The sequence below is a fragment of the Panicum virgatum genome, unplaced genomic scaffold (genome assembly GCF_016808335.1).
Source record: "Panicum virgatum strain AP13 unplaced genomic scaffold, P.virgatum_v5 scaffold_3553, whole genome shotgun sequence".
Taxonomy (NCBI): domain Eukaryota; kingdom Viridiplantae; phylum Streptophyta; class Magnoliopsida; order Poales; family Poaceae; genus Panicum; species Panicum virgatum.
This window is the reverse complement of record NW_024376327.1, coordinates 35,434-56,181: the sequence shown is the minus strand read 5'-3', so window position 1 is coordinate 56,181 and position 20,748 is coordinate 35,434. Positions and strand designations below refer to the sequence as shown.

The following is a 20,748-nucleotide window of genomic DNA, read 5'->3' as shown; positions in this document are numbered from 1 at the left end:
GATTTAGCTGTTTCCAGTATGTTAGCTAAAGCATCCACCACAAAATGAAAAAGAAGAGGTGAGAGAGGATCACCCTGTCTCAATCCTTTGTAGCTCTTAAAATATGGGCCAACCTCTCCATTAATATGGAGATTAGTGAGTCTCACTAAAACCCTTTTTAAGCAAAACAAACCTCTTGTCCCTTTTCGAGATCTGTCAGGATTAGCAAGATGTTCTATATATAATTCTAAAGTTTAGTATCAGCTTGGGTGTGTAGAGATGTGTTCCAATTCTTTTTTTTCTCCAAGTAAATGTTGAAAGAAATCAGAAGCAATGGCGTGTGCTAGTGTGAGAAAGAAATCTAGATCAGAAATTTTCATATGGAAACATATAAATATTCCTCAGGGTCACAGCTACTTTTTTTCACATCACCTCTGATCTGAAATGTTTGAACTCAGAGGCAAATCATCAAACAGAATGGAAATGCTTCGGGATGATCTGTATAGGGATATGGGTGAATCAAAACTATACCAAGGGGGGCGGATTTGTATTGATTTTGGTTTGATTTATTGGGGGGCTTAAGTACTGACTATGCATAGAACTACAAGGGATAAAGACGTAACGTATAAAGAAAGGAGAACGACAATCTTAGCGGCCTCCGACAGAAGAAGAAATTTCGAGTATGCTACTCTTCTGAGGACCTCGAAGGAAGCGGATAATATAGAAATCCACCCTTACTTAATAGGTAATAGAATATGGCTTCTCTACCGATAGGTAATAGAATATGGCTTCTCTACCGGGTTGCCACCCTAGCCAATCTGGAGTAATATCATAGGTGGATATATGGAGTCATATCTCTTCCGTGAAGTAATGGATCATAAGTAATAGTGTATTGCATGCTGGTATGGTAGGAAGACTCCTTTTAAGGCCGACCACTACATAGGAGCGATAGGAAGCCAAGCCGTCAAAAGGAAAGGCGAGCAGCCCTTATTGCAATAGCAAACGGCCTACTTATAGCCCTATTTATACCCTTTCTGGGGGCATTCTAAGGTATTCAATGTTGCCGACTACTAAGACTTCTGTTTCAGCACCATTCGGAAACAATGTTAGGCCCTAAGTCAATCCAACGTTTTCTCCATCAGAATAAGGGAATTCCTTATCCAACAAGAAGTCATGGATTAATTTGCCGAGAGGAAGGGCAAAGCTCAACCAATAAGTCTACTAAGCACTCGTGTGCTTATGCGTTCGTTTCCTTATATCCGCTTTTCTATTACTAAAATTGTGAGAAATACAACGATTGAAACACCTTGTTACTGGAAGCGCGTAGACCGAAAGGATGAATTGAGCCACTGGTCCTTAGTTAGGGAGAGACCTTGAGAGAAAGTGGTGCCGATAGGAGATCAAATTATTGACGTGGGTGGGAGATTGTTTGAGTAGGCTCAGTAAGGGATTACCCGCGGGCTGGGTGAAAGAGCTTTCAGAAACCTTTTCACTACAAAAGGTGTGGTGTACAACTTCCGATTCTTTGCCAACAGGCAAGTCGATACTGAAACTACGGAATCTATTCTATTGAGTTGCTCGTGAACAACGAATTATGTGTTGCAAATCGTCTAGTGTCGATATGCTAATGTTTCCTCGAATAAGCCCTGGGCTGACTGACAGCATAGTGAGGTAAAAAAATAATAGGAAAGAGCTAGTGTAAGAAATGCTTTTTTCTATAAGATTAAGATGGTCAACGTTGACTATTTCCAACTTCAGAGAGTTAGACTAGGTGATAGATATCTTATTTCTTCTTTCTTGCTTGTAACATCTGCTTATAACCCCTTCTTACAATGCGGGATAAAGGCTAAGACCACTCACTTCTTTCGCATCAACAGAAAAAGGGCTGGCTGATAATAGTCCCCATGTGTTTGTCCCCACGCGATACCCCCAAGCGAAACTTCCCTTTTATGTATCGCCTTGAGTTTTTGATTTTCCATTTTTAGCACTGATTCAATTAAAAGGGCACATCTTCTCCGGAGCGTAAAAAATGAAAAATGTTCGTGAAAAATGAAATGCCTTATTGGCTTTCTCTTTCATACAGCCTTATTTCGTCGCTCGTTTGTTTCTTCCCCAGGCGAATTTCTTCCCTGGGCTTGCATCCCACGGTCTCTCAAAACTACACTTCACTCTAACTAAGGGTGATGCGAGCAAGTTGGCTAAGCCCATGTATCGCTTCTGGGAGTACAAGTTTACAGCTATACATAACCTAATGTCGTTGCTCAATGGTGTTGGTTGTGGGGATTTTGAGATAAACCTGTCTTCTATCATTGCCAACATATATCAACCAATCAATTGAATCTTGGACACATTGAATTCTTAGATATTGCTTAAGTTAAGGGATCACCACATATATTTATCAGATTATCATGTCTGTCTCGTCTTGCTATTTCCATCGACCAACCATGAGAGTGTTAATCAACTCCACCTGGAGGAAGTGTCAAAGGCGTCTGTCTATCAGTTATCGATAGATCGAACAAACCTAAAGGATCTGGTGGTTGTGTAATTGTAAGATTACTGATCATGGGATACGGATCTAGTTCCTGGCTCTGCCTACGCAGAGCTGAGTCGGATAGTCTTGAAGAGATGTCTTGGAATGTTTGATGGCCGTGAAAGTAAGAATTCTTGTATTTAGCCAGAATTCGCCTACTTTACTTTAGAGGACTAGCTCTTCCTATTGGACTCGTGGGATTGGAGACAGCCTCAGGTTCACTATCTTCTTTAGAGTCCTTAGACTATGGATATGATATGACGATTGTCAGCTAACTTCACTAACCAATGGCACTATTTCGCACACAAGACATTCTAGCCTTGTGATCTCGAACACTACTTATGATAATAAGAAATCAAAAGTATTTAGTGGGTCAGGCGACACCCAGATTTGAACTGGGGATAAAGGATTTGCAGTCCCCTGCCTTACCGCTTGGCCATGCCGCCAAATCCGATTCTAAATCGAGAGAAATCTTATTCATCCATTTACTATACTAATTCTTTATCGTTGCAGGAGATTACTAAACCCTCTCTTTTTTTCAATAAGCATTCTACCACTAACTATGCGCCAGAGTATGGTTTCTCTACTCTTTCCTTTTGGTACGATCATTTCCGGATCAAGACATTCTTCCTATTAAGATATTGAATTGGGTCTTGGTTGTGGTGGTGGAGGGATTAGGTCTAATATGAGGTCTAGCCAGTAGATAGTAGAGAGGAGGGCTAAATCCAGGTTAATGTCCCGTCGCTCAATCCATCTATTTTTCTTTCGCGCTAGTGAACTCTGGCAGTTGGAGGAGGGAAAGGAGCATACTTTTCTTACGCAAATAGAAAGTGCGAACAAAGTAGTCAACTTACTGAATCACCAGTGCTCTCATCTTTGTCTTTTGAACTCATCTTTGTTCTTTAAAAATAAGGAATGAATGGAGTTAGGAATGGAAGCTAGCCTGCTGAACCGAGATGATGGTTAAGAGGCCTTCAGACTGCAATTGGATCGGGTTAAGAATCTAAATTAGAACCTGAAGAAGCATTAATCTCCATGTTTGCTATCTCCTCTAACCCTAATCTCTTTTGTTTGCTACTATGATCAATTTGGCATTTCGATCATCTTTTGTTTTGAAGGTACTTATAACAACCAATTGAGCATATATCTGTACATGCTGGTACGCGTGATTTAGTACTAGAGACACATTATTACCTAATGCTGCTGATAATGTACTGTCTTTTATAGTTACAAACAACCTATGTTTCCTTCTTTTTTAAGCTGTTTACTAGTTATCTGTCCGAGAAACAAACTATCACACAATTAAAGCCCGCAATGCACAGAACATAAGGCACATACATACCACTTTAGCACACTTTACAGAACACGAGTGCAACATACCAATTCTAGAAAAACACATAAACAGAATCCAAACAAAGTCACTTAAGAATAGGCAAGGGACACACCGTCCACGCCACCTACTTGAAGAGCAGAAAAGAGTATAGTTAGTGTAAGGAAAGTATTATAGGAAAGACCCTATAAGTTCAGACAATATGCTACATTCTATGATATCCTATTCAATCCCCAGGTTAGCATGCGATGCTCGTCGTGCTAATAAATCCTCTCTTCTTAAAGCCCAAGTAGGACAAAGAAATGCAAGTAAATACCCTCGATTCATTCCTTTTATGCGAGTGGGAAAGCTAGCTAGAAATCAATGACAAGGAGTAGAGCCTAGAGCAAAAGGGCCTGGCGTCAGGTTAGTTAAAGCAATAAAGTCAATGCTGGTGCTCGCTTATTCAATCCTTTTTTCTCGGTTATGTGAAAAGGTAGAAAACTCGCTACACTTTATAGGAAATGAACTACTCTTAATGCAAGCTAGTCAAGCTGGATGAGTTGTTAGGAATGGCTCAACCCAGGCAGCGCTAAACCTTTCTTTTCCAGGCAAATCTCTCACTTCAATCTTTCTGGGCTAGCTATGTTCTCGGGGCTACACTCTACCAGAGTAGGAGAATCCATCGAGTAATGAAGATGTTAACTTATAGTACAAGCAAGAGAACTCTTAAAAGAAAGAAATCTACTGCTCTATCATTGACAGATTCTTTTAGTCTATAGCCCTACCTAGGGGGAACTCACACTCGCTAGAAGGCAAAAGCACTTGAAACAGTAGTGAGGTAAGAAATCAAACTACTCGCTTATTCTCAATATGCCTGCTCTTCGAATTCAAAACTCCTCAGCTATAGCCCTTTCTACATATGTATATATGAAAAAGACAGCTGCTATACAAAGCTTTATCTCGCCACTTGAGAACTCGTTTGCTTCTGGCTGTCTTACTGGATTTCGTCTATCCTTAGCTTACTGGCCTAAGATGTATATGCTTGGAATATTCGTAATCTCCCTCGTGGTTACGTTTTATTATCTTAGAAGGAGTTGCAACCTACAAGGCCTATAACGCCGTATCAGATCTTTCCATTGCCCTACTAAGTGAATGAGAGAGAGCTGTGCCCTATCCTCCTATTCCAATCAAGCAAGAAGTTGTCTGTACCGCCCTAGCATGTTACAAAATACTCTTTATCTAATAAATCAATTCCTAGAAGAAAATCTATTAGTATTTAGTGACAGCAGCATAGCTTTCCACTTTATGATGGTATCTTATATCTTACAGTGCCTAGATGCACTGTGATCTTTGTGTTGTATGAGTGATCTTCTTTAGCTTGCTTCTTCAATCCCTCTATCCAGTCATCACCTGCATAGCTTTGCTGCTGTTCTTGCGCCCACTGTGGTAATAGCTCATAAATGGCAGCTACTCCTGACAAAAATGACTTATTTGCCCGCAGCGGGCCTCAACCTTTATTGTCTTATAAGATCACTTACCAAAGGAGTCTTTTTACCTGCTTGCTTATTAGATATAAAGACAACCAGATGTTGTAGTGTGCGCTCTTGGTCTTCTCTACGTGTACATGGACAATTGAGGTGTTGTCTTTTGTTCCGTCAGTCTTGCTTCTAACACAGTGAGTGTATATGTTTCTCATTTCCGTAGAAAGAACTACCAGCCAGGAGATGAGACTCAAAGTGCACCCTTCTCAGACATAGGAAAGCTCAATCTCTTAAAGACATAGCATTGAAAGAGTGAGTAAGAAGCATGAAATCCAGGCTTATCCTTTCTATGACTATGAACCAAGACTTATTCCTAAAATCAATAGGTGAGCTCCCTAGAGGAGTATTTTCTGTCCCTCGACCTTTGTCTTCAGACTACTTTTTCTATTTCATACAGACGACGAAAAAGAACTCGATTTTCCAGGGAAGGACAGCTTTCTCTTTTGGCACGAGAGACTGATAAGGCAAGGTTTTCTTATTCCCATAGGGCAAGCTAGGCTTGGCAGAGAAGAAGGAGAGATAAGTTCCAAAGTCAAGTAGACTGGGCGGGCGCTGGGGCCTCGTACTTTCCTTAATGTCAGAAAAGCAAGCAAAGCGCCGCTACATAATCAGCTACTTCTAGTTGGAATGCATGGACAGTGCTACAAGAATCAGGGGAATACTACCTTGCTACCGGCTAGTGAACAGATATCTATTTAATTCATTTCGGCGCTCTTTCTCTGCCGTGCCTCGCTACCGACCAAGCTACGATACTTCTTCTCCCTTGTACCTGTATTCATATCTATGGGGCTAAGATCTAGCAACATTTGGAACATTGGATATAGTACCTCATTGTGCCGGATCCTTAACCCTTCTTTGCCTCCAGCTCTCCCTCGCGCATAGGTGTCCAAAGCTAGCCTTTTCTCCTGTAGTAAAGTGGTAGTTGTGGGTCAACGATCTATTCTTGTTGGTTTGGATGGAGAGCGGCTTGATGTCATGGAGAAGGGCCTAACTAAAATACGGGATTTTCTCCCATACTTTTTTACTGAGCCAAACGGACGGAGTTAAGACTTCGACTAGCTAGCTTTGAACAATAGACTCTAGCCCCACCAGGTAATCTGGGGCTTTAAAGGGCGACCCGCTTAACTTTACTGAAATGAGGTAGCTAGAGAAAATCCATGAAATGGGTGTGTGTGGAATTAAGATGTGCGCGCACTTCTTCTCAAAAGAACTGCTAGGCAGGCGGACCATCCAGGTCAAAAGAACTACTAGGCAGGCCATCCAGGTAGGCGGGTAATTCTCTCCGTATGGCTGGAAATGCATGCTCTCACTTCGAGTTTCAATTCAATCTTATCGCAAACGCACTACTATGCTCTATCTAGGAAAAGCGGCAATACAAAGCCAAGATCTTACTTACTAATAAGTTAATTAAGGCTAATCCGTCCGCAGTTTTCAACTGGTAAAGCTTTCCCTGTCTCTTCGGGAATACAAGACAAATCAAAGAAAAAGTAAATGCAAGACAACCAGAAAGGAATTCCTATGTATGAGTTAGTTCGATTCAATACTCGGACTGGTATATATAAGTGCTCATCACTACTCGACTCAATCTACTATAGGTAGGTAGAGAGTAATTCTCCGAAAGAACTACTAGTCAAATATGTAGGTAGGGCTTGGGCAAGTAAGTAAAGTAGGCATGAGTTATCTTTTCCTACGGCCTACCGAGTCAATCTATTCGGACAAGTAAATAAGTCTGGGCATTCCTTCACTTCAGGTAATTCGATAAGTAACTACGTTCATTCAATGCTAGGGCTCTCCACTTTTTGTGAAATTACAAAGGGGAAAAATGCTCTCTATCTATTCCAATATAGACTTGTTTGTGGACCTACCTTCTTTTAGTTAGCAAGTTCGTAAGGCAATACAAATCCAAAAAGCTAGGAATTGAACCAACCCACTTGAAATTCTCGTAAAGAGAGAGTGAGTGTTGTTTTCTAAAACTGGATATTTTATAGCCATTTTCAGTGCATCTAGATCAGAAGCCTGCGTGCGGGCTCTTTCTTAATTTCATGTCCGTCCCTCACTCGGGCTACTCAAAACTCTGATTCAGGAAAGAAATGCTAAACAAAGAAATGAGCAGTCCCCAGAATTTAAAGTAATGAACTGTCATATCCAATCCGTAATTAACTGGACCAGCAAATGCGCCTGTTCTGGCAAATGCGCCTGCCTGCTCTGTTAGTTAGGTAAGTAGCAAATGCGCCGCCTGGCCTGTTAGGTAAGTAAGATTTCGCCAACAATGCTTTAGCCAACAATGGTAAATCCTGGTACGAGTTCTTATCTTTACTCGGTGAGGTCAATCCCTACACTTATTACCCATATAGAAAGAAACTTAGCGTAGCGATTCCGTATCTAGTTTGTGTCTTAACCGTACACCACTTTTAGCAATGGCTCGTAATGCGGCATCTCTTCCGCTACCAGCACCCTTTACCATAACTTCTGCTCGCTGCAAACCCACTGTACGAATAGCATCTACTGCTGTTTTTTGACCAGCATAGGGTGATGCTTTTCTTGAGCTTTTGAATCCACAAGTACCTGCGGAGGACCAGAAAACCACCCGACCTTGTGGGTCTGTAACGGTTATAATGGTATTGTTGAAACTGGCTTGAACATGAATAACCCCTTTTGTTATTCTACGTGCACTCTTCCGTAAACTAAAACGGGTATTCCTACGCAAACCAATACGCACTTTCTTACGTGAACCTACCCACCTAAGAAATAGAGCTTTTTTCCAGCCTGTTAGACCAGCTGACATAACTAACCTTCCATTCAAACCAAGCTCTGCACTGCAAACAAGAGTGCCCAATGACTCATAAACGGAACTAGCCTTGACTGTCCTCCTTCCTTAACTAGTACTAAACCGACGATACAGAAATAGGCTTGCTTCTTTATTTTCTCTCTATCTCAACCCACACTTTGACGACGTATTAAGGAAGTTGTGCACGCTTCAAGAGACCCCGGAAAGCTTGCTCCTCTTCGAAACCAAACCCAGAGTCTAATGCTGAGAGCAGGAAAAGAACTACTGATCGTCCTCGGAGCGGAAGGACGCCGCTGGTCAAGGGTAGGTTTGATTCACTACCGAGTTGGTTTGATTCACTACCGATTCCAGGCCTGGCCTTTGCTAAGTGCTAAGATCAGAGATCTGGTAAGGGAGGGATGTAGGCTACCACTGATCCCAACGGAACGGAAATCTTCTCTTCAACCACTGCTACTCGAACTACTCGTACTCAGAAATGGCTTGTTTACATCCTCCTGGCATCGCATCCTACAGAAAGAAGTAGGCGACCCGATACCGGCATCAACATGAGTCTTCCACGCCATCAACAACTAGGCAATTACGTATTTAAATTCATTCACATCACGGCACGCTTAGTAAGAACTGATACCGATGGCTAACTCCTCGCTAGAGAAGAGATTCTTTGACAACTGCTACTGAGACTTCGCCCTGCTACTGGTTTCGAATAGTCCGTTTTCCCTTGTTTTTGGGATGCCTGACAATTCCCCTCGGCAAACCGTAATCTGGATTTGGAAAAGTGTGTTTTCACTAGGGGCCAAAAGTACTATCCGGCAATTCCCCTTGGTAGCCTGTCCGCAGAGAAGAAAACCGCGTTTCACTATATGGAAAAGTTGGCAACCCCATTTTCCCGACAACTTCTTATTTCTCTTGATAACGCTCGGCACTATTTCTACCGCTCTACTCGGATCTACTCATTGGATTAGGTCTCTAGTCTACTCGACTTTCTGGATCTGGAGATCAGGCCTGGCTCAGGGATTGGGCAAAGGTGCCTGAAACATAAAGAGTCTAGTCCCTAAGTGCCTGAAGGTAGGATTTGTAGCAGATGTTCAGCAAGTAGCTCGATCGTTGGGATCTGGGTTAGCAGATCTGACCTGCCGGGTTGGGATCAGGAGCAGCAAGTAGATCGAGTGTTTCAAAGATGTTGGGATCAGTGGTCAAGAAATCCTCCGTCTTGTTGCGATGCAAGGAATCGAATCCAGGTTGGGAGAAGCAAGCATCGGTTCTGTAGTAAAGACGACTAAGCCCCCTTTTGGGGTTTGGGGCAGTGCTAAAATCTCTTGTCCTCTCTTGGGAAAGCAGTTCCGTTCTCTAGAGTGGAAAGGAAGCACTCGACGAATAGCCATCGCCCAATTAACGAAAGCAATGCAAGCAAGGGTTCGGATTGGAATCTGGATACGAATATCCCTCTGACTATGGACAACCCTTCACTAGGAAAGATAGGGGTGGGACATCCCGTCACTCGAATAGTTCTTCTGGTTCAATTCAATTCAATTCAATAAAGGAAATGGCAATAGCCGGTCGTACGGTCGTAATGACAATTAATAGAAGTAAGGAGAACCCTCATTGAAGAAGGAAGGAAATCAGGTAATTTAGAGTTTCCTTTGGCTCAAGGGAAATTGCCAAGTAGGGATTTTGCAGCTATATGTTCATAACTTTATCGATGAATGGTTGTGTGCTTTCTGAACTCCACCGGGGTTAGGAATAGAGGGTAGCGGCATATCGTACTAGATCCGTAACCTATAGAAAATCAAGAAAGGACTGGTACATAACTTGTATGTAGGTTGGCGAGGCTACCAATGAGATCCCACTCACTGGCTTTGGTTAGTTATAGTCAATCCATACCGACTTCCTAAGGTTAGATTAGATCAGATGGCTTGGTCATCCCAATCCATGCTCTGAATACATCTTGATAAACCCTATCTTGACTAGCTCTATAATGGAGAGAATGCCCTTACTTGGAACCTCAAGCATTCTTCTTCACTTGCATAAAGATCAAAGAGCTTATTCGATGCCATCTGAACCCTAAGAAAGAGGTTCATTATAGTGAGAAATGCTTCATGCGAACACCCTTGGTGGCCTGCTTTTTGAGACAGGGAGGCCATGCTCGTATCTATGCTTTTCATCATTTCCTTATTCCTGTTTCCCTTATTCAACAATGCAATGACTGTTTCTCTTAACCCGAAGAGCAGTACCTGGCATCCCTCCGGGATTGGTACAGCCGAAAGAGAGCCTTTTGGGTGATGGAAAAGCTAGGTAGAATCAGAATTCTTTCCCTCTCAAGGAAAGCATGCCTTATCTTATTATATCCGTCGAAAGGACATCGGCTTCGGCAAAGAAAAGATCTGCGGAAAGAAGATCAAGTAGGTATGGATAGCCTAATTGCTCTTCATTCTAGCTTAATAACTCCTCATTCCTTACTCTATTCTTTCCATTTTCTCGCTTTGATATCTCCAACGCTATTCTTCGGTATTTGAGTGCAATGAAGACATCTTACCCAGGTGTCGTGGAATGTCTGGGATGTCCCTCAATATGTTAAACAAGAGTTCCCTAGCAAGAGTCACCCACACGTTATTCTCTAAATCAAGATAGAAAGAAGGACCCTTAGGCTTGACTTGACAAGGGAGATGCCAGTAGTCTAATAAAAGGAAAGCTGCTAGTAGGAAGCGATCTACCTGTTCAAACCTTGTAGACGTGAATCGAAATTGGCATTCCCTTTTCCCGATCAAAAAACGGTTCTTCTACAGTAAGCCTTGATAGCTTCGCACCTCTTGTTTACAGTGATCTCAAACAGTAGAATCCTCCACTACTCAAAGGATGGGAGCAAGTGAAGGGAAGCGAGGATAAGAAGTTATAGGTCTTATTGGTTGGCACCAGGCGAGGGCAGATTCCACAATGACGGTTTCTCTTATTCAACGAAACAATGACAGTTTCTCTTATTCTTGCCTCGACTCAATCATTTCCCAGAAAAACGGAAATAAACACGGTTTATGGCGATGAAGTGAGTGATACCATCTTTCCAAGAAGAGAGCGATAGCGCGAGGGATACGAACCTTGTCTTCTATCTTTCCTTGACAGGGAAAGAATGATTTGGAATAGTATCTGATTCTTCTAATAAAGTAGCATCAATATGTAAATAGCGTATATGAGATTGATTGATGTAATTCTGAATTCCTTTCAAATGTGATGAATTTCCCATAAAACAATTCTTCATAGGATGTATGAAAGTGTACTGCCTAATAGGAGCAAAGCAATAGTTTTTTCATTTTTTACTTCTGAATATTCTAGTTGTAATTAAGACTGTGGATTTCCCTATGTTATCTAGCTCTTCTTTCCTTTACTTGGAAGTCAATAACTAGAAAGTTTAGTGTCCAACCCTGCATAACCATAGGTTTTGCTAATCTGATCAAGTCAGATCCAGGACAAGTCTGAACCGAGGGAACGGCGCCTTGTCTTAATCCATCAAGTTAACCTTGTGCTTTATCCAAGGCCCCGCCAACTTTCGATTTACCCCTCTAATGGTGTCTCTTGTTGCGTATGTACTTTTTGTGTCTTGTTGCGTATGTACTTTTTCCCTTCAATCTCTAATATTACCAAGCGAAGACGACACTAGTTCAAATACATGAGAGGTGGGCTAGACCTGGCTTAATCCTATGATTTGACGTTGAGCAGTTATAAGTACAGCTTTTTCTTTACCGCTTGCTTCGTCAGCACCACTCACCTTAGGAGGGACTCTTCCGTCTGGGCAATTCATGGTACCAAAGAACTTCTGATATTCAGAACTATTTACTAGTAATGGAAGCAGGCCAGCCAAGAAGGTTTAGCCAATGCGGCGCAAGGCAGGTCTCCTCGATCAAAGCAGGTATGATCGATGGTGGGAAAAGACCCACACATTGACTTAAGTAGTCTGCCCTAAGTTTTTGAGCAAATGCACAAAGTAAATGAACTAAATCTACAAGTCAATCCATTAAGTCCAATCCTGTCTTCTCTTATTTCTTCAATAACACCCACTCGATAAACTCAGTAACTTCAGTGTGGTTAGAAAGAAATCCTATGATAAGAGCCGCCCCTATGTTAACCACTTCTCCTAGTCATTCTTCAGAGTGAAACACTTCGTGGGGAATGAATGTCAGTCAAAGCCAGCCAAAGTAAATAAGTGATAGAAAGAAATATAATATATGTGTGTGAGATTTGCAAATTCAAGAAAAAGAAATGACAAGCTCCGTGGAATCATTAGATCGCTCAGGTGGACTAGTAGCAGGACTAGTTGAACGTATAGTTAGCTCTTTACGGGATTAGTTGTAAGAAGCTTGCCTGCTTTTCATTTTTTCCTGGTAGGCCCACCCTTACTTTATACTCTTCCAGACAGACAATCCTGGAATACCCGGGAAAGAGAAAGCGAATAATAATTGATTTAGTAGTCACTTATTTTGGAATAGCAAGATTAGCAGGCGAAGTCACTAACTAGTCTTCATGAGCTTGTAAGGATCCCATGCGTTGATCAATGCTCAAGGAAAGGAATGAGGAAGCACCTTTCTTTTCAACTCCTCACAAGCAAAACCCTCTATTGAGATGGAGATGGCGACTACTCGATCACCTATAGAGAACCCAGCCCTGCTAACTGGAAACCAGAGAAAGATTTGCAGAAATCTCTCAACCAGAAAAGAAGAGAACTTACCATTCTTTTCTGTAGTAGGATGCCGTCTCTTCCTTGAAATCCAATAGTGGGATGCCGTCTCTTAGGATGGACCGCTTTCTACTAGCACATAACCCTTAGACGAATGAATGCGGCGAACCGAGGGAAGAATGAGAGATAGTCTGTCTGACTTGAACTGATTCGAGATAGGAAGTCTGTCTTACTTGATGAACTGATTGAAGCTTTGCCTAGCCAGCCTAAACAACATTCCAAGATAACTCATTAGAATTATTAATAAGACCGTCCTGATATATTAGGTAGTAATATTTAGATTGCCACCTTTTATGTGCTTTATTACTTCTGTTCCAGAGCCTATCCCTATTATTTATCCTTATGAAATATGATAAAAAATCGAAGGTAGAAGAAAGGGATATAATGAAATTCTGGATTTGATCTTCTTTTACTTAACACGCTTCTCTTTCTTATTCTTAAATACAATACAATACAATGTGCCCACCCCTAACCCTATTTACCAATACTTTAGCATCTGTAAGCCGCCCCCATTCTATCTCTCATTGGTAATCTTAACCCTAGAGTTATAAAGGGGGAAAAAGGTACCGATTACTCTAGAACGAACGCGTATCATATATAGCTTAGGCTGGCCCCCCCGTTTTCCTCAGATTGAGGCTTTCTCTGCCCCTTTCCCTCAGCCACCTGTTCACCTCCTCATGTAAAAGGTCTTTCGCTTGAGCGGGTGACAAGGAATGAGGGGGGTGTTGCTCTTTGATGCCATTGATAGCACCCAAGATATGCTCCTTCTCATCCTCGAGGGCTCGATCGAGGGAGAATTCAGACCAAATCCAGTAGTCTACTCTAGCCTTGGAAGTCTTACGGTTTTCGAAGTGCCTAAAAAAGGCTTCCATATTTCTCCTCATGGCGGGTAATTCAGTAGGACCTGCCGGCTCGTTAGCCACCTCTAAGAGGCCGTTTCTTAATTGATCAGCAAGTCCCGCTGGGGGGACAGGTGGGGCCGGTGGAATAGGAGCAGCTGGTGGGACCGGTGGAATAGGAGCAGCTGGTGGGACCGGTGGAATAGGAGCAGCTGGTGGGACCGGTGGAATAGGAGCAGCTGGTGGGACCGGTGGAATAGGAGCAGCTGGTGGTACAGGAGCTGCAGGCGGCGCAGGGGGGGCCGCTGGAACGGGGTTGTTGCGGGCATCCCCACTCCCTTCTGATGAGCTCCCCGGGGAAGGGGGAAGTTCCGCGATCGGTGATAGGGCGGCCCAGGCGCCGTCGTCCATAGAATGAACGAGGGTCTCTTGCACCCGGGTTTCGCCCTTGCCCTTAGTTAGTATAGAGAAAAAAATATAGAGGTAAGAGCCCAGGCTTGAGAGGCTTTCAAAAAGCATCTCAAAAAACAGGTCTAAATTCAAATACCATAGGAGCCAGCACGGGCCGGCGGATAGCAAAGCGATACCTATCAAACAAAAAAGATAGAAAGGAAGTCGTTGACCACGGCTCCTTGGCCCGGGGGAGGAAGAAGAAGAGGAGTAAGTCCTCATTCCGGAAGCCCTATTCCAAAAAAGTGGAAGTGTTGCGTTCATTGCTGTGATTCTTGAACGGAATTTCTTAGGATTAGCATAAGAATTGGTCAAAAAAGCCCCGATCTTCCATTGAGAATCATTGATACAGCTCCCCATTTTTTCCATTATCGAATATATCATTTTTTCCATTATCAAATATATAAAGAAATGATTAGTCTTTAAAAAGAAGGAACGGCCATTTTGACGAATGAGAGATCCTATAAAATGAAGAGCGTTTCGTAAACAAATCAGTGTCTTGTCTGAATCGAGAATAGCAATTCCATTTCTGGAACCACGGATATAGACTTTAAAATGGTGAGCAGCTACCCGACGGCCGAGATGTGCATTCGTACAAAGTAATTTTGTACAGACAGTTGAAAGGATTGTCATTTCCGGTTTTCGTTTCCGGAGATACAGGTGGTAAGTTAGAAATGAAAATAGGTTAGCTGCTGATCTTCTAACCACTCAGAGTCAGAGTAAACATCAAAGAAAGGTGATTGATGACATAACCAGTAGTGGGAACTTCACTCTACTAGGTAACTAACCTATAAACTATACGCCGATTCTCGAGAAGCTGCTCTCCTTCCTGAACTATCATCTCTCTTTGCTTAACTTTGAATAGGCCGGCCACATAGGCATGAGTGGATTTCTTTTCTTTTATTGGATTTTTAGGCCTAGGGAAATAGGTATATGGGATGGGCTGGGGATAGGAAATGAACAAGCTTGGTACTAGGGCAGGGCTCCCACTGGGTGGGACGGAACCCTATGGGACAAAGGATCACTTCACTACGCTTCCTTAAATGTCTTCGCTGAATCGCTCCTTTAGTAGAGTGGCTTTACGCTTACACTCGAGCTGCTCAACCTAGGCACCCTGGATATTAAGCTTTGGGCCGCAACCTAAACACGTGTTTAAGTTAGTCGCTCTGCCCCTTACTTATTAGTATTATTCTAGCCCACCAGCATCAACTGAAAATAGAGTATATTTCCTTGCCCGGGCCGATCAAGCAATTCAACGCGGGTGTGAGTGAAGGAAGGATCCTAGCTTGTAGTTTCACGAGATGAAGCCAAGGAAGACATTCATCTTTTTCTATGTCATTTACCATTTGCATGGAAAGCAAAGGAATGATGAGAGTAAGCTGCTTTCTTGACGGATGCAGAAGATGGGGAATATTACCTCTTTGGAGATAGGAAGTCTACTGGAAGCTATTGCTTTTAATAAAGCCATCTCGGGTGGTGCTCCCTTCGTCCGCCCTAAGTCAATAAGTAGGATCCCTTCGTAAGCTAGCTATTCCCCTTCGCCCAATACCACCCTGAAATGCAAGAACTGTGTGGGGATAAAGCGGGGATTTGGCCCTGTCAATCGATATTGGACATCGAAGTGTACCTACACGAAAAGCGCCGCAGCCTTTAAGCATTTTATGATGGCAAAGCCAACAAAGCCATGGGGAACCTTTATCCCTACCCTCGAGGTACGAGGAAGGTACGTGATGAGCGGTATGTATCTAACCTTTCAAAGCCTATTGCCACCTACGGTGAAAAAGCCAATTCCTGGGCTTGCCAATCATTAGGGGCATTGAGCCAGCCAAACATCCGGAATCACATAGAAAAGAAAGAATGGAGGTTGATATATCTAAAAAACCCACTGAATCTCTACCTTCAATACGAATACCGTAGGTCTAAAGCATACCACTCAACCGGACAGGGACAGGCCGCCCAAAAGGACATTTATGTTGATTTATGGCAAAAGAGAAAGAGTTCTCATTCTTTTTCATCAACGAAATTACTAGAGGACTAGAGTTGTGACAATTCCGAGAGTAGGACCTTCACTTAACATAGTTGCAGCTCCGAAGAGGAAAAGGCTATGAAAATTAGGCATGGAAGCCAAGAAGAGTGGTTCTTCACGAGATCAAACTATGGCTAGGAAGCCAGGGAATCAGCAGGTATAGAAAGGGTAGGACTGTGACTAAGCGGAAGCATTCCCTTTCGATTGCCTAAAGGCTAGTTCTGGTCACTGGCTTAGCAACGAAGAAGGATACTCCTGGGACTTTTTCAAGACTACTCTTTTTGGCTTATTTTATACAGCCTGCTTCTTTCAAAGAGACTACATCAAGCACAAGAAAGACCTTCTTCCCACCTCCACGAGTTGATTTTGTAGAAAACTCGGGTTTCCGATAGTCAAAGTGGTTTCTATAAAAGAAGAGAAACATTCGATAGTGATCTTTTCAATACTGCAATCATTGTAGAAATCCATCCAAAGAAAAACGATCTTTTACTCTCTTCTCATTGTAAACAATCCGCGCAATGGTAGTTTTCCCGAGCCCACCTTGACCCACTATTGGTAGGGCCGAAACGACTTTCCCTTGGTGATTCTCTGAAAATAATAAAGGAATTCCCTCCTCGCTGCGCGCCTTCTCTCTACCGAGAACATTCTTATCAACTACGGTAGTAGGAGCAAGGAGACTGGATTTCATGCTGATTACTCTTTCTATCGCTTTCTCCGCAGGGTGCACTTTTCCCAAGTCTCATCTCCTATCCGGCCGGCTGCACACTCTGAGAGTTCTTTCTACGGCAAGTCTATATTCAGAATCTCAGGTTAATTCAGGATATGAATTAAGCTGATCGTTTTACGTTCTGTTGGTGGGGGAGTAACAGTCTAATCCACGTCCCATTAGGTATTCCATCAGAATATTATAGGTCTTTACAAGACATTCTTTCCTCCATAGAACTCTCATGGTGATAGAGCTGTTCTCTATAAGATTATCGGTCCAACTCTACTAGTCTCGTTGTCCAGTAGGGGTTTCCGCTAAACACATCGCAGCATGTACTGAATCTTCCTCAATCATCACTCATCCTCTGCGTATACCGAGATAACTTACACATGTCAAGTAGTTCAAGGTTTCGTACCAGAGTTGGATTACTGGATACTATCTTAGTATGGATTCTGACGATACTTTTTATTTATTATCAAAGCCTCGAGCTTAGTATATATACCAGAAAAGAAATTTACTTGTGACACCGTGAGATTGGTTGGTCTATTCAAGACTCATGACTCAAGTCTCCCTTTAGCGTCTTAAGTACCATTAATAATTATGCGTTTGGGGCATCCATTCTGTATTTACTGTTTCTGTGGTTCAGTAATTTAGATCTGAATCCATTCACACCGACACGTTAGATACAACCATGTTACTATTATCCAGTTCATTCTGAGACCACGCAGTCCACACCGAACAGCATACAACTGTATGATGACTGTATAATTAACTCTGTTTAGTACTGATATAGGGCTTGGCTCGACTTGAACCATACCCGTATACGCTCCAGTTAGGACTGAGCCTGCTATTATCTTTCCCAATAGGCGGCTAATTGGGGTAAATTCATTCTGGTGCGCTACCAGGCGCGTGCGTCTTCCTCAGACATTTACTGAGTCTACTGCATTACTGGTATAGTCATCTGCTGACTGGTTCACGGACCCTTCTCAAAGGTTTTTACCGCTAACTGGACAAATAAGGATTCCCTAATTTTTAATGTCCATCTGCTTATCATGGCAATCACCTTATTTGGCACATCGCCCTGAATCTTGCCCATATCTCCTTGAACTAGGATTCGGCCTGTTAGCCTAGCTAGCCGAATAATGGTAGGGGATCTGTCTTCATATATCCTGCTATGCTTCCAAGATTTAGCCTTTTGCTGCGCCCTTCTTTAAATGGAAAGCTCGGAAGGTTTGGATATGATGAAGAAGAATAGTAGTTCCGATAACAACGATGCAGATTTTCTTTATGTTCTGCCTCCTTTGACTCATAAACCCTTTACTTCCCACCCTTCCTTATTGTTATTCGCGGATTACACTCCTAGGAAACTAGAAAGAATCTAGCAAGGATTCCAGAGACATTCCGACAACCTCCCTCGAACAAGTTGAGTTATTGAACGTTCCTTACTCTCACTTCGGTACTAAGTTCCTTTAGAGCTGCCTCTTTGCTCCGAACCTTTTCATATAGCCCGCCCCTGCCTGATCGATATCCCCTTACAACTAACTTATAGTTAAAGCCTTAGGAATAGGAAGAGAAGGTAGGGATTGCTTGGATACAACTAGAAAATCTACGAATCGTAGTCCTCGTACGTCATATTCTTCTTTGCCTTCGCTCGCTAGGAATATCATCGCTATCGATGTTCCGGATAGGAAGCATATGAACAGAATCTAGGGACTTGCCAACCCCGAAACGAGAAGTGGATTTGCCTGGGGTATTTAATTCCTTTTTGCAAGGAAGGAGCAGCTATTGGATTTTGAAAGGAATCCGTAGCCGTAGCTTTGCTTTGGTTATGCGATTTGGTACCGCTCGTCTCGTAGTACTAGCTTCGTAGGCTTCGTACGTGAAAATGCCTACTTCAATGTTGAACTAAGAACTCGACCTACTATAGTTTCCTTGTCTACTGACCAACATGGCCTTGCCTGCCGCGAATCTCCATTCCAAGCTTGCTGGCTCTATTCTGACGCTTGCTTGTTTTTGACAAGTTCCGGTCTTTCTCTCTCTGCTACTCCGTGTCTACTACCTTACCAACTACTTTTTATGGCCTGTGCTTCTTCAAATCATATACTTGCCTAATATGCCTAGCTTGTAAACAACTTCCTACGCAAAACCCATGAACTACTCACCTGTCCGATTCTGGTACTTATCCTCCCCAGATGCCTACCTTATAATATGCCATACACAATAAATAAGATACTAGGTCCACGGCCCAGTTTACTGCCTATCGTCTATTTCGACTCCCAGTGAGTAACTACAGCAAGAATAGGATGCGCCGGCACGCGCACCGGCTTTCGCGCTAGCGCTCAATCCGAGCGAGTAACTACTAATGTTACGAGCACAAAAAGCTTGTTTGTTACGAACGAAAAGACTAACCTTGAACTGGAATGTCCACAAGATCTGGTAATCTTCTCTTAATTTCCTAACTCACCGGCATCACATCAAAGTTGGCATGCACGTCATGGTTTCAATTCTTGGTTTTAAATGGATAACCGTCCATACCTTAATATGGTGGGTTATGGTTAGTTGTTCTCTTTCTTTGATGCAACTTTCTTGAGAATTCTTTTCTATGTTCAATGATGTTAAAAAGAAAAGTGGTTTTTCGGCCAAAAGATACCCCGCGCTTTACTATTGAAATGCGATTCGTGCAACCTAACATGGATCACTTTATGTTCCGAGATCTTTATTACTTTTTTCAAAGAAACAGTATATGAAAGAAAATAAGTATGAGTCGTTTACGCTAGAAAAGACAGATTGCGAGACACCATGTCTTAATTTAGACAATTATCTCAGGGTTCATAACAGAGTCCGCCACTCGTGGTCTGAAGATAGGCCGGGACTCTTCCCACTGTGATCTTGTAAAAGGCCCAAGGCTATTACTAGTTAGAAGGAGGGCACATTGCTGTTTTGCGACTTTACTGAATGATGAGCCATTACTGTTTAGCGTCCTAACTGAAGGGTTGTATCGGTATTCGTTCTTGAATCAGTGACTGATAGTAAGGGCTAGTGATCAATCCATACTAGTGGACTTTTCGTATAGTAAGCAACTCTCTCTACTCCCCACACAAGAGACTCAGGGCCTAGCTCAGCAAAAGACAAGGAGAAAAAGAAGCAGGGTGAAGACATATGGCTTTAGGTACTCTTCGTGAATTGCTTTATTCCAGTTCTAGTTTCCGCTCTTCTTTCTTTCCCTCTTTTTTAAAGGTTCTCTCCTTTCTTCCCTTACTCTAGCTATTTGCTGATTTAGCAAGGACTCCTACTCCTGGGGAACTACTGATTGGTTAGAGCGTGGGCTTGAAATATACCTTTATTCCCGCCTGGAAACCTGGGATTGGAAATCCAATCTCTAGCTCTTGAAAAAAGGGATTAGAAGGTAGACCAACTACTACAAGAAAGGGCACGAGGAGATAGAAATAGGGGTACTTACGTAACTCTATCACGTCATTTGTCAAGTTTTCTTCTAATTAAGACTTTTCACGACTTATAATTCCATTCTTACTATAGGCGGCACGCGAACTTACTTTTCATGAAATATACCGGACTGCTTTGCCTACAACACGGTGGTACTATTCCATACATACAAGGGAATTACTTACTCACTCTCCCGGTTAGCGGCGGAGTCATAGGCTTACTATCCTCTTCCACTATTACCATGGCTTCTTTTGGTCTAACCGGACCACCCCGACGAATAACCAGAACGATGAGTGCCCACGTCCCAAAGATAAAGTAGCTAGAAACGGAAATCCTCGTATTTCTTTTACTACAAAACGAGGAAAAAGGCTCGTGCTCATACGTATGGATACAAAGACTCTAAGAAATCT

General features: G+C 42.6%; 1 non-coding gene across 1 annotated transcript; it reads right to left on the bottom strand.

Annotated features, from left to right (window-relative positions):
- Nucleotides 1-2,884: 2,884 nt before the first annotated feature.
- Nucleotides 2,885-2,955, bottom strand: TRNAC-GCA. Its single transcript has one exon. It is a non-coding gene; the product is annotated as a tRNA-Cys (tRNA).
- Between the last annotated feature and the right edge of the window lie 17,793 nt (nucleotides 2,956-20,748).